The 27,076-nt window shown below is 39.0% G+C and overlaps 1 protein-coding gene across 11 annotated transcripts in view; it reads right to left on the reverse strand.

The window, feature by feature from the left end:
• ATP2B1 (ATPase plasma membrane Ca2+ transporting 1) overlaps positions 1–26,812 on the reverse strand; it is a 135,462-nt gene extending 108,650 nt beyond the window's left edge. For 8 of the 11 annotated variants that reach the window (XM_036458671.2, XM_036458675.2, XM_036458670.2 and 5 more), the window contains exon 1: positions 26,701–26,812. The gene's annotated coding sequence lies outside the window, so the exon portion shown is untranslated. Of the gene's footprint in view, positions 1–26,081; positions 26,333–26,700 lie in introns of those variants that run through there. The other 3 variants (XM_036458668.2, XM_036458666.2, XM_036458673.2) reach the window with 1 other exon arrangement.
• Positions 26,813–27,076: the final 264 nt, after the last annotated feature.

Consider the following 27,076-nt stretch of genomic DNA (forward strand, 5'->3'; position numbering starts at 1 on the left):
CAATGACAAAGGAATGGTTTATAACCCACTCCCCTGAGAAGATAAATCAGAAGTCTATCCTGATTAACCTATGAAAAATCTATTTTGAAGAAAAAATGGTACTGTTTAAGACATCTACAAATACATTCTTAAATGTGACTTTGGTCTACTCTTTACCCTAAGCAAAGAATACACCACTTTCTCAAACTTTTATCCACTATTCTCCCCTAATACAAAAATGCCAGATAATTACTATGCTTTTGAGCGCACTCACTTTTACTTTAGTTCATAGTTAAGAACTTTTTTCTTTTATCCAATGTAATGGAACACACCATTAAACCTTCCACAAAAAAAAAAAAAAAAAAAAAAAGTAAAAGGCCATTTTAGAAAAATAGTGCTGCACTGAGTACACTCTTCATTAAAAAATATTAATGTTAGTATTAGCTGCCTAGCTGGTTTGGCTCAGTAGATAGAGTTCAGCCTGAGGACTGAAGGGTCATGGGTTTGGTTCCAGTCAAAGGGATATAGCTGGGTTGTAGGCTCAATTTCCAGAACGGGTGCATTTGGGAGGCAACCAATAAATCAATGTTTCTCTCTTTCTCTCGCCCTCCCTTCCACTTTCTCTAAAAATCAATGGAAAAATCTTGAATGAGGACACACACACACACACACACAGGCCAACCATATTCCTAAACAACTTAACCAGCCCAAGAGCACTCTGCAGACACAGGCCTTTCCACACGCTTCATTATGCTCATAGCAATGCATGGCCTATTTGTGTTTAATCTCAACATGAAACTACATGATTAGAAACAGTTTCATATTTCAAATGTGTGTGTGGGGTGTGTGTATGCACAGATTCATTTAACAAATTTAGATTAGCTACAATGATAATATGTACCACTGCAGTGGCCACATATATACTGAGACAACAAATAGGTACTAATCAAAATAAAGATAGCATCCTGTCTCTACCAAATATCCATAATTAATTTACCATACCCCCTTTATGTTGTTACTTGTATCTTCTATAAATAAAAATGATTAGCCTTTTTCAACTTAAAACTCTAAGCTAATCACCTAGTCCTTTTCTTAAATAACTAGAGGCCCGATGCTAGACATTTGTGCACTGGGTAGGGGTCCCTCAGTCTGGCCTGCACCCTCTCACAGTCCAGGACTCCTGGGGGATGTCCAAATGCCAGCTTAGGCCTGTTCCCCACCCACGGCTAGAATTGGGGAGAGGCCCTAAGCTGGCAGTCGAACATCCCCCAAGGGGTCCTTAAGCACTGCTGCGGAAAGGCTCCCACCACCACCACTGTGCTCACCAGCCATGAGCCTGGCTTCTGGCTGAGCTGCATTCCCCGTATAGGAGTGTACTGACCATCAGGCGCAGCTCTTGAATTGAGCATGTGCTCCCTGGGGGGTCAGCGCACATCATAATGACCAGTTGTTCTTCCATTCAGCCAATTTGCACATTAGCTTTTATTATATAGGATACTGACAATATAATTTTCTTATAAAGAAACTACCACACAAAATCCTTTTAAAATAATATAAAACTAATTTACTAGAACATAACCTGAATTATTTAATTAGAAATTTCTGACTCCAAGTTAAAGAGGCAGTCAAGTTTATAAATGAGATCAGTTTTAAAAACACATTCCAGCCGAAACTGGTTTGGCTCAATGGATAGAGCGTCGGCTTGGGGACTGAAAGGTCCCGGGTTCGATTCCGGTCAAGGGCATGTACCTCGGTTGTGGGCATATCCCCAGTAGGGGTGTGCAAGAGGCAGCTGATCGATGACTCTCTCTCAACGATGTTTCTAACTCTCTATCTCTCTCCCTTCCTCTCTGTACAAAATCAATAAAATATATTTTAAAAAAAAACAAACAAAAAAAAACATTCCAAACATTATGGGAGAAATACAAAGGTCATTCTTCTTACTATATGTCAGCTGATGAAGAATTGACGGGTAAGAATTATAATACTGGGGAACCTAGTTAAAAAGAAACACTAAGTTTTATCCATACCCTTTATTTGTTAAAACAGAAAAATACTAACTTATTGGGTATAAGATCAACAGAGAATGAAGTAAATGTTATTCACTCAGCGATTTTAGTTGCTAAAATTTACTATTGACAATATTTGCTTTTTCAGTGTTTACATCAAACCAAGTATGCTTCACATATCTATTTCAAGATCGAAGATGTCAAAATAAGGAGGCAAAACTCAGAAATACATAAGAGCATGCTCTCCATCAATTTTGAGATATGCAGAATGTTAAGTCAGGTTTGTTTGTTTGTTTATCTGTTTAAAAAACAACACATGTTTAAAAAACAACACACACCCAAGGCATAAGAACACTCTCCTTTCAAATGAGGGGAGAAAAACCAGGACCAGAGTGCCAGTCAGCACTGATCAATTGAGAGCTCCTATATAAGCACCCAAAGGCAACCACTTCTTACAAATTAGCCATCCTTCCACATCAAGGTTCTTGGCAAGCATCTAGCCCAAGACGACGAGGTCTGATTTTTGTCTGTTCACTGCACAAAGGGTATGAACTTATAGCACTTTCTTTCATATAAACACAAAGGTCTCATCGGTGTTACTCTCCATTACAGAGGATAACTGAGTGAATTATAAAGAAACAATTAAAGCCTATCAGTTGCACAAATGTTTTAGGTTATATAATAGCTGGATACCCAAATGAATTTTTGCGCAACTATTACAACTGCAAAACAGGAGAGTGCATTACAGAGATCAAGACTCAGGTCTAGTTCTCGACTACACATCCTAATGAAACCATTTTATTCTAAAAGTCTTGCTCATTTAGCACAATTTACAATAAATAAATGGAAAAACAATAAATTCCTATGTATACAGGACAGAAACTACCTGCTTTAACCAATCTTATCCCTGAATCTATACTTGATATATACTTGATATAACATCAAGCTAGCACTCAAATATTTTGTTGAATGAATACTGTTTCTGTCAAAGTTTAGGAAAGTTAAACACTGAACAGTGGAATGAGCACTACGTTGAGAGTCAGGACTGGGTTTTCATTCTCAGTGGGTGATTTAGGGCACGATGCAGTGTCCCTAGGTCTCAACTTTCTCATCTATAAGAGAGATGGACCAACTTTATCTCTAAGATCTCCTAGCTCTAAAGTTCTTTGTCTACCCTCAAAATGTTGCCCTCTCTTACTTTTCCCAGTCCAAGTGCAAAACCATCAGTGTTGTCATCCATGAATTTAGGGCTACTCCTATCTTCTGTATATGGTCTCCTCTACCAGAAAAGATACAAAGAAGCCTTAAGTTGAGCCACTATTTAGATTCAGCATCAAGTTCTCTTTCATGATTCAGAACCTTGGTTCACTGTATTGACTTCAGTTGTTTCCATCCTGAACTTCAAAACCTCCGTAACTTCCCTATCTGTTGTGATTGGCAATAAACTGATAAATGCTCTTCAAACTTTGTTTTCAATAGTGGCATCCTTTTTAAAACCTATGTATGCTTTCACTTCCTGTTTTCCCATTTAGACAAAAGATTGACTCCATTACTGGCCCTCTCTTCAGAACCTCACAGGGTTGCCAAATAAATACAGGCCACTCAGTTACATCTAAATTTCAGACAATTAGTTTTTTGTTTGTTTGTGTGTATGTGGGGTTTTTTTCTGTTTTTTTGTTGTTGTTTTTTGGTTTTTTGTGTTGTTTTTTTTGTGTGTGTGTGTGTGTGTGTGTGTGTGTGTGTGTGTAAGTATAATGTCCCATACACTAATTAGGATACACTTTTATTCACTGTTTATTTGAAATTCAATTTAACTGGGTATCCTTACTTTTTATTTGCTAAATCTGGCAATGTTGGTCTTGATTTCCTATTATATACTACCAGTTTTCAAAGAAACACAATTTTTAAAAGCAGTATAAACACTAAGTATAATTTAATTTTTGATTCAGAAGGAAATTGGGCCCTGACTAGTATGGCTCAGTGGATAGAGCGTCGGCCTACAGACTGAAGGATCTCAGGTTCGATTCTGGTCATAGGCATGTACCTTGGTTACAGGCACATCCCCAGTGAGGGGTGTGCAGGAGACAGCTGATCAATATTTCTCTTTCATTGATTCCTAACTCTCTAACCCTCTAACTAAAAAAAATCAATAAAATATATATTTTTTAAAAATAGAAGGAAATTGAATTTTCCAACGGCTAAGCTTCACCTCACTCTGGTCTCCCAATCTACACATTTATAAAACACTGGGAATGAAATGTCAAAATAGCCCCTCCCATCTGCCCCCTGCCCCTCCCTGGCCCCAGATTAATAGAATTAATAAATTTCATCCTTAAAATATGGAACTTAAAAACATCAAATTCCCAGTATGTAGCTCAGAGGCTATCTTATTCTGAATGCTTATACTCAAAATGGTTTCTTAATCCTCACCTATTTTTTAATTTGCTTTAATTAGTACATACATTCTTCTATCTTACCTAAATCATAAACCACTAAAGGAGATAATTCTCTTCAACTCCTACCCTTCACCACATACACACAGTGCACAAAGTATTACGTTTAAAATATTTTAAAATTTAAAATCTATGTATGGTTTAACAAGTGTTTTCTAAATATTAAATGTCATTGTAAAGTTGTCATAGTCTACATCGAATTAATACTAATCCTACCACAAACCCAAATTTCAATTTTTGAAATAAATTCATATCGACTGCTTGACTATCTGTAGATTAAGTACAAAATGTACAGAAATCCTAGTGATGAACTTTCTAGATACTTGGATTATTACTAAAAAGTAACTACTGAGAATCTATCCTAAATGCTGCTTACTATGCAGTATGACTATCCTATATGATAAAAGGCTAATGGGCAAATAGATGGAACAGCAGAACAATTGGTGGCTATGATATGCACTGACCACCAGGGGGCAGACGCTCAATGCAGGTCATTCAGCCACAAGCCCCCGCAGCAGCACTAATGATTTTGGCTGATGGCTTAGGCCCGCTCCCTATGGGAGGGCACTGTGGGGAGTGGGCCTAAGTCATCAGACAGACATCCCCCGAGGGTTCCCAGACTGCGAGAGGGCACAGGTCAGGCTAAGGGACCCCTCCCCCCAAGTGCACGAATTTCATGCACTGAGCCTCTAGTAAAGTAATAACTGATACTCCAGAATATATATCAGAACATATAAAGCCTAAAAGTGTTTATTTTTGCAAATTATGTTAGGTCATTTTAATAAGTGTCATTTCTGGAAACATCTTAAACACTATTTTGAAATTTTCTTTAATGCTTGGCACTTTTAAAAGAAAATATCCTCAATGACAGCATATCTTCACTTTTTTAAACATATATTATCAAGAGTAATTCTGTAAGTTTCACCAATAAGTGGGTGGCTTACACACTATATGTTATAGAGACATTGGTTAAAAAAAAAAAAAGTGATATTACGTAAGTTTTTTTATCCCAGGCAAGTGCATGAAAGGTATACTCTTCTCAGTCAATTCATAATGTGAATATCCTAGGCCCAAATGAGTTGTTCAATCTTATGAGATGAGTTCAACAGAATTATGCTTTTAAAAAAATTAATAAACAGCCGAAGCCGGTTTGGCTCAGTGGTAGAGAGTCGGTCTGCGGACTGAAAGGTCCCAGGTTCGATTCCGGTCAAGGGCATGTACATTGGTTGCGGGCACATCCCTGGTAGGGGGTGTGTAAGAGGCAGCTGGTTGATGTTTCTCTCTCATCAACATTTCTAGCTCTCTCTGTAAAAAATCAATAAAAATATATAAAATTAATAAACATGAGCTTTACCATTTATTATTTACCACTTATTAGTTTTGACACGAGTGCTTTCGTGGATCTTGAGGGTTATATTTTTCTCCTACAGACCTTCCTTACCTGTCCCCCACCCCCATCATCACAAATACCACATTTCATCAAGAGTTACTATTTCCTCCTAAAGTCTCTAATAGCATAAATTCTCACTTTAAGATCAGGATAATATCAAGTTTTCAGTGTTTGGTACTTTAAATGTGTGGCACAATCTTCCCACAACCTAAGCAGATCTAGATTTAAATTTGGCTTTTTTCAGTCAATAAGAATAAACCAAACCCCTTACACATTTTTCCTCAAATCTTAGGTGAATAGGTAAGCACTTCAAGAACTTTTTAAATGCAAGAAAAGAGAAAGAAAGAAAAAATTCTAGCTCTTGGCATTACTTTAACCTGATGGTAACATATCAGACACTCAATTGTGTACTACAGCGGAAAGAGCAGCTGACTAGGGAGTTAAGAGAGCTATACCCACCTGCCAGCACTAGGGCAGAACTGACTTATCTCTATGTACAGAGAAAGAAGCCTTCATCTTATTTGCAGAGGTGCTATGCAGAATAAATAACAACTGTCACATGCAACGTGCTTCTGACAATCAGTCCTCTTCTATAAAAAAAAATACACAACAAAAAAACAAACAGGTTCTTATCCTCATGACCTCAAATACTAAAGCCACTAAGCCAAATTCATTTTAACTAATACAATGATCTGAAGTCTGTGGCAGTCACTAGCGTAATACTCAAGCTCTTCATGTTGAAAGCCCTTATTCTTATTATTCAGCAGAATCGGGTTATGAGATTTGTGCATTAAGCTGAAGCTTATCCTTATAAAGATAAAAATTTATTTTAAATATTTTACACAAAAATCTTCCAACAATATACCACAAAATTAGCTTGGACAATTTTAAAAAGTCAAACAAACCAGTAAGTAAATCACTCAGGATTACTACTCATCTTAAAACCCACAATATGCCAGGGTCCTGGGGATATAACTACCACCTACCTAGACCTTGCCCTTGAAGAACTTTCTCTCTAGAAAGAGGGACTTTCAATCACATAAATATGACAAATGGTATTTTAGACATATTGCATCTCCCTGGCTCAAATATATTACAGGAATCATTCTTTCCACTTCCCCGCATTTTTAGCCCATAAAACGGAAAATTCCATCCTTTGTTCCATGTTGTTGATAGGAATTTGAATCCCTAATTTTTTCTTACACAACCTTTCAAAAGTCTATAATTAAGAAGTAACACTGAAACCAAAAGCTAGTTTATACACAAATACCTGTCACATGCCAGGCAAAGCAATTAAAGGGAACAGAATTTGCCACCTCTGGGAAAAATCACAGGATTTTCAAACTAAAAAAGGGTAGTGTATCCTTTTTATGCATTAGCACTTAGAGTTACTATTATGGTAAGGACAAAACAAACATTAAAAAGACAATTTTAAAAACTGAGTTTAAGCAACAGAAAATGTAAACAAAATCTACATACTTAACTAAGTCTCAAAGGTCAATCGTGTTAAGGAGGTTAAGATCAGAGAACAAAGGTTATAAAGCAGCATGTTATCATGCTGTCATTCTTAATCCACGGCCAAAACGAATCAGATAACTTAAAACTCAGAAAGCTTTGGACTCAAGATATTCCTATGTTAAAGAATGTGCCTATTAGATGCTTTTGTCAGTAAGTACAACTATTTATGTATATCTAATTTTAATTTTATGCTCCACAACTATTATTAAATGGATAACTTATTTTCTAACAATGTTTCAGAACCAAAGAAATGCTGACTTAACATAAACTGATGGCAACATTCACAGAAATGACCCTGCCTAGGGAACCTGGGGAATGCCTCATTAAAAAACAGATTTTTTAAAGTTGTCTTGCAGGAAGAGCAGTATTTTGCAGTGTGGGGATTTAGGCAAGGGGAGTCTGATATACAAAATATATCACAGCGTGGGCTGGTTTGGCTCAGTAAATAGTGTTGGCTTGTGGACTGTCAAGAGTCTCAGGTTTGACTCCGGCCAAGGGCACATATTAATACTTCAGCTGCAGGATCCTCTCCAGCTTGGGTCCTGGATGGGGCTCGTGCAGAAGACAACCAATAGATGTGTTTTTCTCACTTTGGTATTTTTCTCTGTCTTTCTCTCCCTATTCCATTCTCACTAAAAAAACAATGAAAAAATATCCTCGGGTGAGGATTAAAATGTCCTATAGAATAAAAGCCTAATATGCTAAGTGTCCAGTAAATGCATATACGGTCTTAGTCGGTTTGGCTCACTGGGAAGGCCTCAGCCTGCGGACTGAAGGGTCATGGATTTGATTCCTGTCATGGACCTCGGTTGCAGGCTTGATCACCAACCCTGGTCAGGGCACGTGCAGGAGGCAACCAATTGATGTGTCTTTCTCACATGGATGTTTATCGCTCTCTCTGTTTCTCCCCCTCCCTTCCACTCTCTCTAAAAATCAATAAAAAAAATATGCTCAGGTGAGGATTAACAAGAAAATAAAATACATATAAATTGATATATTATCTACTAACTAAAAAAAAAGACTCATCAAGTCTATAATCTACTCTCCCTCCCTATACATCCCACTCCTACAACTGTCATCTTCAAATCCTCAATACAACTACAATTTTGTAACTTTGGATGATGACTCCAAATTCTTTGAGTACATTTGCAGCATTAAGTTAAACGATAATCTTTCTGGACACCCCCCCAAACCACTCAACATTTCTTCCTTTCAACTTCCTGTGGCACCCGCCTTTTGGGGCTACCTAGGACTGCATACTGAGGAGGAACATGGTCAAAGAATCTTCTCAAAGGAGTTTTCTCTCCTTCACTTCATGCAGCCTCTGCCTGGGGAAACACTCATACTAAATCTATAGGTATACATCAAGAAAGAAGATAGTAGGGGCAAGTCCAAGATTATGACGCAACTCAGAACTCAAGCCTGGCTCTCTACCTTGGCTGTAGGTGAATATACAAGCAGAGCTCAGAGCAACTTAAAAAAAAAAAAAAAAATCCTTCAAAATAATAGGACAGACAGCACTATCAGGAGACCATGATAGCTAAACTACGGAGATTTAAAGGTTTGGCAGCTGACTCCAAAATGCCTTGCTTCTATGTTTAAGAATAGCTGGAAACAATATATCCCTTTTCATTATAGTCGAGATCAAAGACCAGGAAGGGGACATGTGCACACACTTACATTGGTTCCTTGGAAGCATACAGCACCTGATGAATCACTGCACAAAAAAAGAAACAGAAGGAACTCTAGACACACTGACTGAGGCCGACTTGAAGCTCTGCATAACAGCCTCTCTTGGCAGGTCACAATTGTTACTGTCTAGCTCAGTGATCACAGAAACAGTTTTTGAAGGAATATATTTATCCGAAACTTTAGGTTTTCCACTCAAATTCTGAGGATTAATGGAAGTCAGATACAATGTCAGAGAAAGTGTCTGCTAGGACACTTTCCTAAAACTTCTAAGTCTTATTTCATATACAATACAGAACCTTCACTCTTTTGGATTACCTCTTAACTTATATTTGCATTTAAAAGTTTATATGTTCAATTTTTGTAGAGTTGTCTCCTCTATAGAAAAGAAGTATATTAATCTGTAAAGAAGTATTTTAGAAAAGCTGTTTATTCATTTTGAAATAAAAGTAACTTGCATTTCTATAGGACTTTTTAGTATTATATTCCACTTAGTAAAGTCTACCCTATCCTTAAAAAGCAAAGATGGTAGAATTGTGTCAGGAAGATTTAAATTTATGTAGCCTAGTTTTAACAAAATATTTCTCATCTTTAATAGTATCATTCAGCTAAAGTTAAAAAAAAAAAAAAGATAAAAATACCTAAAACATATTACAGTTTCTTAGGAAAGACAAAACAAGGGTTATGCTGGAGTCCGATGTAAGTAGATTCAAATTCAAGACTAGACACAAAATGCTCATTCAAGAGTTATTACGAACCTCACAGATATAAGGCATTGTGCCGGGGCAAGCGACTGAAAGATTAACAATCCCTGTTCTCAAAATGAACATCTCATGGAGATGTCACACACATAAACAATACCAAAATGTGAATTTTTAAAAGTGCTATGATAATTTGAGAAAGTAACTAGCAGAGACCTAGAAATGAGTGGCATGAACTATACATACAGCAGGAAAAGACAATCCCAAATACCTAACAAGCCTCACAGAAAGGAAGCTGGAATGAAGTTTTAGCAAAAAGATATCAAACCACCCAATTCTTTAACCCAGTCATTTAAAAGGAAACAATCATAATTAAGATAAACATCTACAAATAAAGATGTTCACTAGAGGGTTATTTAACACAAGAAAAACTCAAAACCCAACATCCAACAATAAGGGAATAGTGATGGGATAGAATATTACATTCATTAAAATGGTGTTGATGAAAAACATTTAATGACATAAGAAAATTATATAAAGCTTTTTTAATATAAAGCTTTCCCAAAGCACACATTTACACCCACATTACTTCAAGCATGGTACTAGGTGTACAAATTTTTTAAGAGATCAAAAATAAATCAAAATGTTAAAGCTGAGTAATTTTTCAGAGATAGAATTATGAATGATCTTGTTTCATTTTTATGTTCTATATTTTCCAAACATTAAAAATCAGTATTGTTACATTTTTTTGTTTTTATTTTTTTATATATTTAATTGATTTTAGACAGAAAGGGATAGATTCTCTCTTATCAAATATCAATGATAAGAGAGAATCATTGATTGGCTGCCTCCTGCACTGCCCCTACTAAGGATCGAGCCCACAACCCAGGCAATGTGCCCTTGGCCAGAATAGAACCTGGGACGCTTCAGTCTGCAGGCTGACACTACCCACCGAGCCAAAACAGCTAAGGCTGTTACATTTTTAATTGGTAAAAAGATTATGTAAGCACTGTATTTTAGGAGTTCCCTTTAAAATCATTAATGACCTTCTCATATTTTTTCAGTAGAGAATATCTCTCCCCAAATTACACAGAACCCACTCATTTTTTTAATTTATTTTTTATTAAATTATTATCTGTATACATATTTTAACATTGCCCCCCCTCCCATACCTATCCTCCCTCCCCAGAGTTTTGTGTCCATTGGTTGTACTTATATGCATGTATACGAGTCTTTCGGTTGATCTCTTATCTCCCCCAGATCTCCCTACTCTCCCCGCTGTAATTTTACAGTCTGCTTGTTGCTTTACTGTCTTTATATCTGACTTTTGGTTTGTCAGTTTATAATGTTCTTTAATATCCATAAATGAGTGAGGCCATGTGGTATTTCTCTTTCATTGACTGGCTTATTTCACTCAGCATGATGTTCTCTAGTTCTATCCAGGTTTCTGCAAATGATGAGAATTCCTTCTTTTTTATGGCAGTATAGAATTCCATTGTGTAGATGTACCATAGTTTTTGGATGCAATCATCTGCTGACGGGCACCTAGGCTGTTTCCAGATTCTAGCTATTGTAGATTGTGCTGCTATGAACATAGGGGTGCATATATTCTTTCTAGTTTCTTGGGAAATATTCCTAGGAGTGGGATTACTGGATCAAATGGGAGTTCCATTTTCAGTTTTTTGAGGAAACTCCACACTGTTCTCCACAGTGGTTGCACCAGTCTGCATTCCCACCAGCAGTGCACAAGGAGAACCCACTCATTTAAATAGACTAATATTTGTAAGTTGATTAAAACAGTACCTAGCAGATAGAAAGTAGCTGCACAGGTATTAATTTTAAATTTTCAGTAATTTTAAATATCTTTTATCTGAGTATCTAGTGTATTTTAGAGGTAGTCTATTTTTCATGGCACTTTGGCAAAAGAACATTTTTCCCCTTCTGCAATCTAACATCCTTTAAGAGATGATTGCTGTCTTCCTCTGAGATTCCGTTTCCTTCAGAGAAAGCAAGAGGAAGACATTCAGTCAAGTACCAAGTTCCTCAAAGGGAAGACAGGAAATTAATGATGGGTCTGAAATTTTAAAATATGGTCAATTGTAAAGACACACCTACAAAAATGTACTCAACAGACTTATTAGAGTCTCTCAAGTCAACATTTCATGGGATTAAACTCTTTAACACTAAAAAGAATATACACTTATCCAGAGAAATGAAGAAATAATATATCAGACTCTTAGAAGAGAAAGAGGGCTATATGTAATTAGTTGGAAAACAATGTCTTCATGTGTTCTTATGAGCTGCTTCGGGTGTTAGAGTGGTGGTAGTAGTAAGGAACATCTCAGGGGAAACTGAAAAAAAACCACAGATGGCAACCAACTGTTCCACATAAATAAAGGAATGATGAATTTGAACTTGCAAAGTGAAGGACAACTTAAAGAAGAAATCGAGGCTCTTAACTTGTCTGTTGATCGTCTTTGCTAAAGTAGTAGTTTTCAGTCAAGTCTACACTACCCACTTACACTTTTGTGAAAATGGTTTCTTTTATTCAAAGTAATAATGATTTCTGCAGAGACACAAAAACTGAGTGACAGGTGACATATTCATTTTTGGTTTTGACAAACTTACACATGCATTGTTTGTCTTTTTAAAATATTAGTTCTTTCAGTACCCCTACTTGGCTTTTGCCTCAGAGGCAAGAGGCAGGCACCTTTCCTTTTAGTACCTAACTCCATCTCTATAAATAATACCATGTTCCTGCTTGCTTTTTCAGTTTATTTTTATGTATATACTAGAGGCACAGTGCACAGAATTGGTGCACGGGGGAGGAGGGTGTCCCTCAGCCCAGCCTGCACCCTCTCCAATCTGGGATCCCTCTCACAATCCAGGACTGCTGGCTCTCAACAACTCACCTGCCTGCCTTCCTGACAGCTTCTGCCTACTAGCTTGATCACCCCCTAACCACTCCCCTGCCAGCCTATTTGCCCCTAACTGCCCTCCCCTGCAGGCCTGGTCCCCCCCAACTGCCCTCCTTTACTGGCATGATCCCTCCCAACTGCCCTCCTCCTGCTGGCCATCATGTGTCCACATGGGGGAAGTCATCTTATGTGTTGGAGTGATGGTCAATCTGCATATTACTCTTTCATTATATAGGATAGAGGCCTGGTGCATGGATGGGGGCCAGCTGGTTTGCCCTGAAGGATGTCCCGGATCAGGGTAGGGGTTCCCTTGGGGCATGGGGGGCCTTCCCTGGGCGGGGGGCCTCTGATGGTTTGCCCCCTGGCAACCCAAGGGGAGGCCTTGGTATCTGGGATTTATGTTCTATAATTGAAACTGTAGCCTGGAGCGGAGCCAAGCCTTCTGCTTGCTCCATGTTGGCAGCCATTTCTGTTGGGATTTATATATCTTCTATAATTGAAACTTTGTAGCCCTAAGCAGAGGCCAAGGCAGGCCAGGGCAAGCAGAAAGTTTGGCTTCCTCCATTCCCAGAGGAAACCCTAGCCTCCTGCTCGTTCCAGCTCCGTGGCTGTCGCCATTTCTGTTTGGATTTACGTATCTTCTATCACTGAAACTTTGTAGCCTTGAGTGGAGGCCTAGGCTGGCAAGGGCAGGCAGAAAGCTTGGCTTCCTCCATTGCCGGGGAAACCCAAGTCTCCCTTCTGCTCTCTGTTTCTATAGTCATCTTGGTTGGGTTTATTTGCATATTCACTCATGATTGGGTGGTGGGTGTGGCTTGTGTAGTGGAGTGATGGTTAATTTGCATATTACTTTTGTATTAGATAGGATAGGTTATCCCCCCAAAATGTATACATACTTTAAATGATTATAAAGTCAGTGTTTATTAACATATATTTCATTTTCAAATTTTTAAAAATTCTAGAGATATTAATAATTTTTGTTGATACCAGTTTTCAAATTGATGACTGACTGTTCTGGTCCAGGCACTGCTGATAATGCAAAGCAATGAAATCACAAGCATCATTTCGTTCAGTAGTTGTGTGCCCTCAATTCAACTGTTGCTGGTTCTGTACCATAGACTTTATCTTTTATATATATCCCCATAATAAAGTCTAGTGGGTAAATTTCCTTTGTTCAAAGTTTAGCCTGGCTTTACCCATTATTTTAAATCAGTTAAATCTGAAAAGGAGTGAAAAGTATGTGAGTTACCAGTTGTTAAAGTGTGTATATATATGTTTTTGGAACACCTTGTCCACAGTTTTAAATACCGTTCTTCCTCCCACCCTCAGTACAAACACAAATGTTCCCCAAAGAACAGCTATGTAAAGTATATAAAGTACAACTCAATAATAAGACAAACACAACCTAGTTAAAAAGGGATAGAATACCTGAACAGACACTATACGTTACTGAAACCAAAAATGTGAATAAACAAATTGTGGTATACCTATACAATGAAATCCTATCATCAATAACAAAGATTGAACATGTTACATATATGTAACATGGATAAATTCCAAATAATTATGTTGAATCAATTTCAGACCAAAAAAAGAACACATACAATTCCAAGTACATAAAACTCTAGAAAACTCAAATGATCCTATAATCACAGAAGCAGATTAGTGGTTCCCTGAGGAAAAAGCAAGGTGAGAGAGGGGAAGAGGGGAAAATTATAAAAAGGCACAAGAAAATTTTAGGGGGATGGATGTGCTCATTAATTTGATTGTGGTGGCAGTTTCACTGCAGTATACATACATCAAAACTCAGGTTTTTCTCTTTAAATATGTGCAGCTTACTGTATCTCAGTTATACCTTAATAAGGCTATAAATACATAAATCTTCTTAAGAGTTCTGGATTCACATGTAGGGATTTCTGACTATGGGGTTCATTGTAGGGTGACTGGCAAGACATTTTCTTTTTTAAATATGATTTATTGGGGTTACATTGGTTAATAAAATTACGTAGGTTTCACATATACAATTCTACAGTACATCATTAGTATATTGTCTTATATGTTCATCCAAAATCTAGGCTCCCCTTCTTTTATCATTTATCCCATTTATGTTCTTCTAATCTACCCTCCTCCCCCTGCCACCTTTTTTTCCCTCTGCCAATCACCATACTGTTGTCTGTGTCTACAAGATTTCTGTTTGTTTGATATTTTGCTTAATCCTTTCACCTATTTCACCCAGCTCTCCCTTCTCCTCCCATCTAACAGCTGTCAGTCTGTTCCCTGTACCTATGAGTCTTGTTTCTATTTTATTTATTTTTTCATGATTCCACATATAAGTGAAACCTAAAGATATTTGTCTTTCTCTGACTGGCTTATTTCACTTAGCATAAATACCCTCTAGGTCCTTCCATGCAGTCCCCAAAGGTAAGATTTTCTTTTTTATGGCTGAGGAGTATTCCATTGTATAAATGTACCACAGCTTTTTATCCACTTATCTATTGATGGGAACTAAAACTGTGCTACTGTAAATATGCTGCTACAAACACAGGGGTCTATATGACATTTTCCTTACACAACCCCCTCACACAAGCACAGAGCCAATGTCAGACTCTCTAGCTCCTTTCCCTCAATATGGTCAGAGTCCTCAGAGAAGACAAACTCTGGTCAACATTTGAAAGTTCAGGAAGGGAAGAAGGCTAAGAACCTTAACATAAATATGTAAACTCCACTTCCTCCCACTGGAGGATACTTTTTGGCAAGGAGCTGAGTTAAGTGCTATATCTTTAATTGGAAATCTTATAAATTTATTGAAAAGCTAAATTACCTTCATAGCAAACTACAAGATGAAACATCAAGCGATAACAAGATAGTTAAAAGAAAATATTGGAAGGCAAAACCTAAAAGAATTGAATGGTTGAAAATTTGGGGTGGGAGTAGGGTGAAGACGACCTACTATGTCCGTACAATTTTTTTTTTTTAAAGACATCCTTCTAAGAAAGAATATTAATAAAACTCCCTGACTTTATATTTTGTACTTTGGGGGGGCAGTAACAAAAAAACCAAGTGATTTGTCCAAGGTCATTTGGCCTTTTAAAGGTGAGGATTAAATTCAAATTTAAATCTGGAGAGAATTTAAGATTAAAAACAAAAATACAGAATAGAAACCAAAATCAGAAGTTTTAGGTCCAGTGGCACAAAGAATACCATACAAATACATAGGCTCTGAGAAAGGTTGGCATTCCTAGCTAAAGGAATGCTGTGGCAAGAGAATCAGGTAAGTTACAATGTTCAATTTCGTATGTAAGAAAAGGGAGTGTAAGGTCAAAGGCAGGTGATTTAAACCTTATCGTAAATCCATTATACTTGCATTGAATGAATGACTGCTGTTTGTTTTTCTGATACCAGACATCAGAGGGTTTGATGCTAGAGGATCTCCTTTTCCTGATGTGTCATCACCTTCCCACTTCACAGACTCGAGTTCCTTGTTTTCAACCCGCTTCCTATTAGCACTGGTGCCCTTTAACTCAGTTCTCCACCACAGTATTAGTTGTCAGGAGTGTCCAAAGTAAGTGTCTGAAGTTTGTGAGTCAGCATAAAGCATCACTCATTTGATTTGCGGCATGGGCATAAGCAGAGAAGAGGAGGACAGAATTATAGCGAAGGAACTGAAAACCTCGCATAGCTCTAGGTATCAGCAAGGTAGGACAGAGTATATGCTAATATCATCCTCATGTGTGCCAATAAGAAAATGTAAAAATTCAATATTCAATAGGAAAAGATGTAAAAATTCAATTCAATAGGAAAAGACCAATCCTAACCCATTTCACTTTAGCCGATTCCACTGATTTCTGCCTTCACAGATTTCTTTTTATTTTTTTCATTACCCAAAACACTGCACATCCCTCTTTTGATCAACAACTTTATTGTAATAATTACTTCAATGTTAAAGAAAGAGTAGGTCTTAGAATCCCATCTATAACACCCAACCAACAATTAAGTCTATAAAACTTAAAAGGATCAGAAGAACATTCAACAGGAGTGCACCTATACAGTTTCAGCTGTGCTCTTTCTGGAGAGCAATCTTTCCAAGCATTTTTTTTTTTTACAATAATGGCTTACATATTAAATACCAGCATATATAAATATTAATCACTTATATGTTTAAAATTACATATACATTCAATAAGAAGTGATAAAATCTAAAAAAAAAAAAAAAAAAAGAGAGAGAGAGAAATGATAAAAGTCTAGTATAGATTTTCCTTTCTGGACCTAAGGAAGGCAGTTAGAAAAACAAAACAAAACAAAACATATCATTATGATTTAAACTTTAGTGGAGACCACATACCTACACTTCTTACTGACACCTATAGTGATTCTGCACCAAGTCACAAGCTAACAGTTAATCCTCAGTTCATGGAAAAGATCTCTCAGAAAAAATTATTAACCTGCAGCAAACAGAGATTTAAAAACTGAGCCCCATGATATTCTGATCAATGAAAAGCAATTACAAGAATGTCATATTTTAAATTTTAAACCGCAGTATATGATTCAAATTATGGCATTTTACGTACTGCAACATGCTAATTGATCACATATCCAACACATTTTTAGAACAGCAATCCAGATGAAAGGAAAAGAGGTCACACCCCAGTGAATAGTGAAAGTGGACATTTTAAGATATGAACTTTAACTATTATAATGCATATAATCAGAATAAACTCTAAAGCAAATTAGTGACTGCATTGGAATTCAGAAATGGAAAAGATTTCCAATACAGAAGCTAAATTCTATTATCCTAACGACATTCTATGAAATGTAGCTGTTCTCCAGAGTAAAACAGGTTGTCCTATGAATCCATCTGGGCAAAGTTAAAATTTCAAAGGTAAGAAGGCTTTAGAAAATCTCCAAGAAAAATTCCTTAACCTCATCTGCTTTACCTTAACAAATGCCTAAGTCCTAAAACAATATGGCAAAAAAATACCGATTCAACATACTGACCAAAACAAAAGGATATATAATGAATGGGAAGTGTATGGTCCAGATTACAAATGTAGAAAACTTCAGTTAAAAAAAAAAAAAATTACCAGTAATGACAGAAAGGTGTACTAATGCTGACTTTTGAAGGATGGGAACATTTATCAGGTGACAGGAAGAACCCACTTAAAGTCACAGCAAAGGGAATGAGCAGGATTGTAGGTAGGACACTGCCAGACTATGTGAGTGTCATGTAAGTGAGCAGTCAGCAGTACCACAGTACTGCAACACTGCTCTCAATTCCCAGGAAACTTGATTCATCCTGTGTTCTATGTGAGTAGTACCCCATGAAGGTGTACAAAGTGATGATCCTGGTTAGGTAATATATAAAAACATCAGGTGAGATGCTCAACTCAAAGAGATTCTGTGAAACTGGGGAGCAAAACACGAAATAGATTTAGGTAGATTCAGTCCATATTAGCGTATCAAAGGATGGGTGAAGTCCCAAATAAGAGAACTGCATAAACCAGCCTATCTTGGATTTTGGTTTTGCTCCCTGTCCCCACAAAACCTCTATTAATATTTTTTAGAACCAGTATTCTAAAAAACACTTTAGAAAACACTGAGCTATTTTATTAAAAGCCTCCAGAGTCAAGTTGCATGTTGATAAAAAGAAAAATGAGGAACCACTGAAAGTTTTAGTGGAGAAATGACAGCAGAAAAGCTACAACAAAAAAATAAATTCTGACACAAGTATGAAAGGTAGAGAGACTAAAGCGAAGATTGTTTGAAATTCTTGAGAGAAAACTCACTGAATAAAATGAACAATAAATCTACATTGTTAATAATCAATTGTTTAAAAAACATTTTTTAAACAATCAAATCCTTTTTAAGATTTACTTTAAAGAAAAAAATAACTTTTACTCCTAAATGTATCTTTATAGTAGTTATACCAGTTCACAGTTAAACAGTAAAATCTCAGATTTCACAGTGTAAGCAAGCACTGGTCCATTCAAACCTATCCTTATTCCTTCCCCAGAGGCCTAGGTGACAGTAATATAACACAAAGCAGGTATCCAACATTTTGAGAAACCATATTGTCTGAAATTATCTTACATAGAAATACCAAATAATATCCTTAATAAAGAGGTAACTAAAAACATTGCATACTGTTTGAAATAGGTGATACACTCCTAGAAAAACCTTAATTAAAAAAAGAGTTTAAAAGAACTTGGTGAAAACTTTATCCATAGTTTATCTGGATTCCACTGGCAAAAAACTTTATTTAAATTCCTACAATCATCTTTAATTATAACCCATGATTCCTAAATATATCCTAAGGCATAGCCAAGAAACCTTTGAAATTAATTTCATTACAATATGTATTTTAAATATATCGGGTCTAGTAATAATTAATGTCGTTTTTAACATTCGTTTAAAATCTTGCTTGGCGTTGACTTGTATTGACATAACCTTCAAACACGTGGTAGCTACAGAACGTGTGAAGTGCAATTAACAAGTTTTGCTTGAAAAAGTTTGTGTTTGGTTTGGTTTTTGTTGCAAAACTAGGGCTAAGAAGATGGCGGATGAAGAGCATATTCGGCACTGCATGCTTTACGAGTTCCAATTAGGAAGAAAAGCAAGTGAGGCTGCAAAAAACATCTGTAGTGCTCTTGGTCAAGATGCAGTAAGCGCCAGAAAATGCCAGCGTTGGTTTGAGAAATTTCGCGAGGGAAATTTTTCGTTAGGTGACAAGAGTGGTCGAGGCCGTGTGTCCAATTTTGATCAAGAAGCTCTTCAAGCTCTTTTGGTGCAAAATCCTCAAATTACCCAACAAGAGCTTGCGACAACTTTAAATTGTTCACAAAAAACAATTTCCAATCAATTGCGTGCACTTGGCAAAGTCCAAAAGTTTGGAAAATGGGTTCCTCATGAGTTGACCGACAACAACCGTAATCAAAGAGTCACAATTTGCAGTTCGCTCCTCTCTCGTCAAAACCGTTTGCTGTTTTTTAGAGCCAATTGTTACCGGAGATGAAAAATGGGTGCTGTATGTTAATTTGAAAAGTCGGCCTCAATGGTTGGACAAAAATGAGGCTCCGCAGCCCACGCCAAAACCTGACTTGCATGTGGAAAAAAAGTGATGTTGTGTTTTTGGTGGAATTTTAAAGGAATTCTTCATTATGAACTTTTACCATCTAACCAAACCATTACAAGTGCAGTGTATAGTGCCCAATTGGAAAGGTTAGCCCAAGCTTTAAGAGAAAAAGAACCCGCGCTGATTAATCGGAAGGGCGTAATTCTTCACCACGATAACGCATGACCGCATACTGCAAGAATCACTGCTGAAAAACTGCGCCAGTTGGAATGGGAAGTTCTCCCTCAACCTGCATATTCTCCTGATATTGCCCCTTCCGATTACCATTTGTTTCGCTCTTTGCAAAACTTTCTTCTTGGAAAACAATTTAATAATGAAGAATGCCTCAAAAATGTATTGACCGAATTTTTTGCATCAAAATCACAAGAATTTTACAACAGAGGGATTAAAATGCTTCCTGAGCGTTGGGCACAAGTAGTAGAAAACAACAGCAACTATATTGTTGATTAAATTTTGTTGTATTGTTTAAATAAATTCGATTTTAAAAAGTATTAGAAAACGACATTAATTATTACTAGACCTAATAGATGCAACTATTTACTGTATTGTTATAAATGAAGCAAAAGCAACTGCATTTTAAAACTGGTCTTAAATAGAAAGTAATTCATATGTGTATATACTAGTAGATAAAGCAGTTCAAAAAGTCAGATCAGTTTATAACAAATGGACCTTACAATAGATTACTGAAGTATAATCTTAAATTTACCATTTAAGTGAAATAGCAGTAACTTCTGTTTTAATGCACAGAATGTTAAATTATCACTTAGTCTTACATCATTAATAGTCTTTAAAGATAAGTAGGTACTAAGCTGCTGTTTTTGAAGGAACAGCTCCTTTTTTACTGAAACTAGTAAGAATCACTACTTATTCACCAGTTTATGTCCTTTTAGTTTGAAGGAAGCCAATGTTTTTTCTGCTAACAAAAATAAGAGCTAAACTAGGAGCATAAATACACATAAGTACTATCTTGACACAGCATGCATTATTTTTACAAAAATAAGCCCCCATTCAAGTCACTTGAAAATGGCAGAGACTGAGGCATGAAAACAACAACAACAATTTCTGTCTAGGAGTTTACAGTGCTTAATAAGTAACAATATACAATCACAGGTGGACCTTCTGAAAGAAGACAATGCATACCTATAATGAAAATATTTTCAATTTATCAATTTTACAATTGTCACAAAACCACCAAATATATAAATCAAACCTGGCTATAATAGTCAAAACTTTGAAAACACTGATTCTGCTACGTTCAAAGTAAAAAAACAAAACAAAAAAAAAAAACAAACAATGATGTCCTGCTAATTTATAAAAACTTCTCTACTACGTAAGTTCAACTTAGTTATAAATTCAAAATCGATGTTTTTCAAAATGCAAACTAGTAGGCCCCACCCAAATATGCTGAATCAGAACTGCAGAAGCAATGCCAGGGAATCCGCACTTTCAGTAACGCCCCCAGGTGATATTCCTGCACACTGATACTGGAGAGCCACTGCCTTCCCTGTTAGACTTATAATAAGGTTTTAAATTTCAAGAACTAAAATCTCCTGGCTTAAGAGCCTTTTAAACTAAATTTCATTCACAGATTAATATTTCAAAAAGATTTAGGTAATAAACATGTTTTGGGGGGGAAAACAACAACAACAAGGACACAAAAAATTTATAGCAGGAATTAAAAGAAGAAACTTATAGACCATTTTATTTTTGACTCAAGATTTAAGAGACACCTAAATAATTTTATAGACCAACGGGTGTTTGAAAACAGAACTGCTATCTTAAAAATAATCCAATCCACAATATTAAAAGCACAGTATTTCAAATATGTTCATATTTATTTACTCAGATGTTAAGTAAATCAGGGCATGAACTGTTTACATTATACCAATTACAAGCAATGATTAAACTTATAAAGCTAAACCTAAACAAACCTGTTTATATTCCACTACAAAATTTACTCTGGTCAGAAACTGATTTTTCATCCATTCATATAACTTTACCCAACTTACATAAACATGTATAATGGAAAGAGCAATGGAGCAAAAACCAGAAGCCACCTAAAGTAGCTCTGGGTAATCTGGAGGTTAGCTATATGACCTTAGGACCTAGACAAGTCATTTTACCTTCCAGGGCAGCCGCAGGGCTGGGGGCAGGATGGTTCAACTGATTACTCATCTCAGGATCATATGTTGTGAGAATCATATAAGATACTATGTCAATACATTCTTAAACATTGTAAAGCAATTTATAAACCAAAGGCATTATCAAGAGAGCAAAATTTTAGGGGCACAGCAAAAAAACTAACCCTTCAGATTCAATTAGATATAGAATACTATTTGTTATATTCTGTAAACTATAAATATAAGAAATCAATTCAGTTACCTGTCCTATGTTCCCATTTCTAACATCTATTGTTTAAAGATATAAATGATATTAGATAGACCTGTGTTCGGCAAACAGCTTGGGAGCCACATTCGGCTCTTTGGCCCCTTGATTGTGGCTCTTCCACAAAATACCATAGCCATTTCTATTTTGAAGAAATGGCGTTAGAAGAAGTTTAAGTTTAAAAAATTTGGCTCTCAAAAGAAATTTCAATCGTTGTACTATTGAGATTTGGCTCTGCTGACTAAGGAGTTTGCCGACCACTGAGATAGACCATGAATTGATAATTGTCATAATTGGTGTTTTCATTCTCTCTCTCTACTCCCATATATTTGACAATTTTCATAATAAATTTTAACAAGGCAATGTATGTTTGTTTACAAAACACCTGAAAAGCTAAAAAATATCTCATTATTTATTTTTTTAAAATTATTCCCAAAATTATTTTATCATTTTCTTTCAATGTTATCTCAGATTCTATAAATTCCAAAGTAATCTGCACTCAGTACCCTTCTATTGAATAAATATCATGACACCTACTAGAAAATAATTACTCTTTTTCAACTAGGTGAGTAAATATTCTTAACCAAAATATAATTCTTAAGTTTCCGCTTTCTGATCTTTATTCCTTTTTTTCTTTGTGGATTTTTTCTTTTGCTCAATCTTTACAAAATTCCAAAATTAAAAAGTGAAAACAACTAGTTTCAACTGCATGTATGTGTAAAAATATAACAGGAAATAAAAGAGCAAATAACTCCTGTTTTTCTACTAGTAGTATTGAAAAAGACCAGTGTTAGTTGTAATTAGCCATTCCTCTTAAAACCTGTGGAACTATACAACTCAATTTATATGGTAAGAGTCTGTTTCATCCAAAATGAAGTTAACATGTCTGTAAAAAAAAATGATATCCCCAAATAAAGGATTTTATCAAAGTGTGCATAATAATGTACAATTACTCTGCATATATCAAACTAATAGCTCAAATAATGTCCTTTAACCTGGGGCCATATTCTGCAGATTGAAAAAGCATAAACCACCTTTCACCTCAAGCAGATTTGTTTAGCTTTAACTTAATAAAATTTATCTATAGCTAAATAGCTCATGTTTTATTATAGTTCGTGAAGGAATCAAGTGTTGAAACTTAAATGCAGACAGGACAATAATAGCTTGTGATTTATAATTAAAACTGTATTTGGGAATATCCACACATTAATTTATTCATTACTTGAGAGCTAATAAATCTGTTTCTTCTGTGCCTAAAGAGATAGTGTACCTTAATTATTTTTACTTGGGAGGGAGGGGGACCGAGCAAGTGGGCAGGGAAGGAAACTCATCAGTTCAACTGTCACTATACATTTGATTTCTAAGCATTAAAAACTCCATTTTCTTTTATACGTAATATATGAGAAGATACATAGAAACCACTTGTTTCAACATGGTCTTTAATAACTTTGCGTATTAGTCCTGCTGCAAGTCCTTATCTGTATTATTTAAAAACAAATAATTGTAAAACTCAAGTAAAACCAGGAAAAGCAAACTGTTGGAGGATGAATAACAAAAAGAATTACTAAACCTTATTCAAGCAAGGTTAATAATTGCACATGTTTACTTTAGAATGTTAATAGCACACAAGCTAAAAAAAATAAATAAATAATGGTAAGACCACCATGATGCTGGTAGGTACCCTTATTTGGTGTCCATGCTAGGTGCCACTTACAATGCAGTTATTGCTTTCCTTATTTCTTTTTCTAAGTGTCTAGATATCACCAGCCCTGTTATTTTTATCATAAGCATAAATCAAGTTTCTCACCTCATCTCAGAATCCTACATTTAATCCCAAGCCTCAATTTAAAAACCATGATTTTCCAAATAGTTGCAGAAATCCCCCTAAAGGAGTCAAGAATTACAGGAAAATAAGACAAAACAATCATATACATCTAAATGAGGATGCCAGTAATGACAACTGCAATAAAAATCAAGAAGGCGTACTCTGAATTTTCACCATTTTAATAAAACAAAATCATGAAATTTTAAATTAAATGTGGCGCTCTGTCCTCAACTCACCCGATTGTGACTCACTTTTGCAGACTATATGGTAGGCAATAACACTTTTTCAAAGATCTTAGCAGTTACACCCAAGCCAAAATCAGGACAGAGATTCACCCTTAATTACAGCAATTTAACTGTCTCACCCAAAGCAAGGTAGAAGCTAAAAACATCCCCCTGAAATCATGGCTAAATAAGCCCATTTCATATACTAGCTTTCAAAGGCTCCTCTAAAGAACATGTTTCTATTTGCTTCAAATTTGAACTCATCAGGTGGAAAAAGGGAAAGAGAAAAAAAAAAAAAAAAAAAAAGATGGGAGGAGGAGGACCCAGCAGCAGAAAGGCCAAATACAAAAAGAGATTCCCCTCCAATCCTACTAATTCCCCCAATCCGTCTCTGCCACTCACTCACAGGGATAAGGAGCCTGGGGAAGGCTAGCAGCAGGGCAAGCGGTGAAGGCCCTCCACTCACTCCTGCGGGCCCCCATCCAAAGGGTTACACACCCTCTGTTCAAGGGAGAGCCTCATACAAAGCAGATCCTTACAAGTACTTTCTTATTATAAAACACGCCCACGCCGCACAAGAGCGTTATTTTAAAGTAAGACTGTCCTCAGGTGGAGGAGGTTAAACACAACAAAGGCTTCCATGTTGAAAGGCAGACAGCCCAGACTCAACCATATACCTACACACACGTATGAAAAGAAAAAAAATCCATAAGTAATTTATCATGAACAGCAATCGATACCAATAGGAGCCATTAGATTATTAATAAACCCAGAAAAGTGGAATGCATAGCAGCTCAAGTGGCTGGCTGGCTGCTGCGATCTCACCCCAGAGAAAGGTAAAAAAAAAAAAAAAATTAAAAAAAAATACGCCTGCGGAGGAGGTTCCAGCCCTCGGCAGATTCAGAGACCCCTCCAGCCCACCTGAGCACCCCCTACCCTGGACGTCCAGCCGGCTGCCCCGCACAGGAGGCGAGCCCCGTAGAAAACTGGTGAATGAAATGCGCACCCAGACCCGCCTGGCTGGTGACCGAGGCGCGGAACCAGGGGTCGCTAACCAGCTCAGCCACAGGCTTCTCCTGCAAGATGTAACCCACGGAGCACATCCCAGCCCCGCACCTGGAGCCCCGTTCCTTCTCACTGACCCTTTCCAAAAAGGGGTGCAGGATGCAGGGTACCCCCCCCCCTACCCCCAACACCCTAAACTAAATCGAAAAAATGCGAATCGGAAGCAGCCGGGCACATCCTGGGGAGGGAGGCTGGGGAAGACAGGAGACGCCGAGGGAAAGGCGAGACGAGACGGCTCTCCAAGTCCCCGGGAAACGCCGTCGTGTGATAAGAATCAGTCAACCAGCCCCACACAGAGGCTGGCGAGGGGTCCCCGTCGGAGACCGGGGAGGGGGGGAGGGAGCAGAAGCCGGGGATTAAAGGGGTGACCCTCTCGGGGCGCGGGGAGAGAGCGCCGGGCACCGCTGCCCTGAAGGTCACCACGCGCCGGGCGGGGGCGGCGGGCGGCGGGATGAGCCACTGCTGAGCCGCGGCGGCTCGGAGGGGAGCGGGGCGGCGGGTGTCCACGCCGAGCCCCGCCGGGCCGCTCCCCCGGGCCAGGGCGGGGACTCCCGGCCGGACCGCGCTCGGGCGCACCCCGGGCACCCGCTCACCTTTCCGATCGCGCGTGTGGGTGCAGCAGAACGCAACCTGCAAGAGGCCCCCCGAACGCCCCCGCCAACTTCTCCCGGACCTGCAGAAGCCGCGCTGGGGCGCGGGGCTGTCAGGACCCCCCGACCCCCGAGTTCCGCCCAGCCTTCCCGCAGGTGACCTGCCCCATCGCCCCGGCCGCGGGCGGAAGGCGGCCGTCACTCACCTCGCCCGGCAGCAGGAACCATTTTCCAAAGGAGACAAGGAAGGGAGGGGGGGGGGGGGGGATGCAGGGGGTCGGGGCTGGGTGAGGGACAGCGGGGAGCGCGGAGGACCGGGGCTCGGTCCCCGGCGGGTCCGCAGCCCGCTCGCAGGGCTCAGCGCGCCGCGCGGAGGTGAAGGTGCACCTCGGGGAGGAGGCTGCGGAGTGGAGAGGCTCAGCGTCCACCAGCCGGGGCTCCCTACTCACGCTGCACAGAGAGGAGGCGGCGGAGCAGGAGGCGGCACCCGGCTCGGCCCCCGCCCAGAGCCCGGCAGCCGCCGAGTGGCCGCCCGGGTCCCCGCAGGACCCGCCTCCCGGGCTCCGCAAAGCCGCACACAGGGCGCGCCGCGCTCCGCACGGGCAGCCCCGCCAGCCTCACGCCGCCGCCATCCGCAAAGGCAGCGGCGGGCGGGGTGCAGACCCCTCGGGGAGCACCGCAGCCCGGCCCGCTAGGGGCGGGGCCCGCGGCCACTCGGCGGACGGCCGAGCACGAGGGGGGCTGCTCGCAGCGTAGGGCTGGAGCCCCGTTTGCACCGGGTGGCCCGCCAGATCGAGGGAGTGGGCAGGGGGAGAGAACTCTCACCCGTTCCGGTCTGGTGCTCCCTTCTCTTCACACCCACACGCCTCCCGCTCCACGCCGGCGGCGCAGCTGCTCCCGCTGCCACTGCCGCCGCCGCCGCCGCCGCCGCTGCCGCCTCGGCTGGGCGCGGTCACGTGACGCGGCCCGCGGGGAGCCTGGGGGCGGGCGGGAGCGCGCGCACGCGGTGGGAGCCCGGCGGGGACCGGGACTGGGAGCCCGGCGGCGCGGAGGGGGCGTTTAAGGGGAGGACCTAGCGAGCGCGCCCCCAGCCGGCGAGCGAGCGCGCGCCCGGCGGGGAGACCTTGCCGCGCGGCCCGGAAAGGGTGCTGCTGGAGTGCGGGGCGGGGGGCCCACGCCTCCGCCCGGCCCTCCCTCTCTT

Source organism: Pipistrellus kuhlii, unplaced genomic scaffold, assembly GCF_014108245.1.
Source record: "Pipistrellus kuhlii isolate mPipKuh1 unplaced genomic scaffold, mPipKuh1.p scaffold_m20_p_3, whole genome shotgun sequence".
Lineage (NCBI taxonomy): Eukaryota > Metazoa > Chordata > Mammalia > Chiroptera > Vespertilionidae > Pipistrellus > Pipistrellus kuhlii.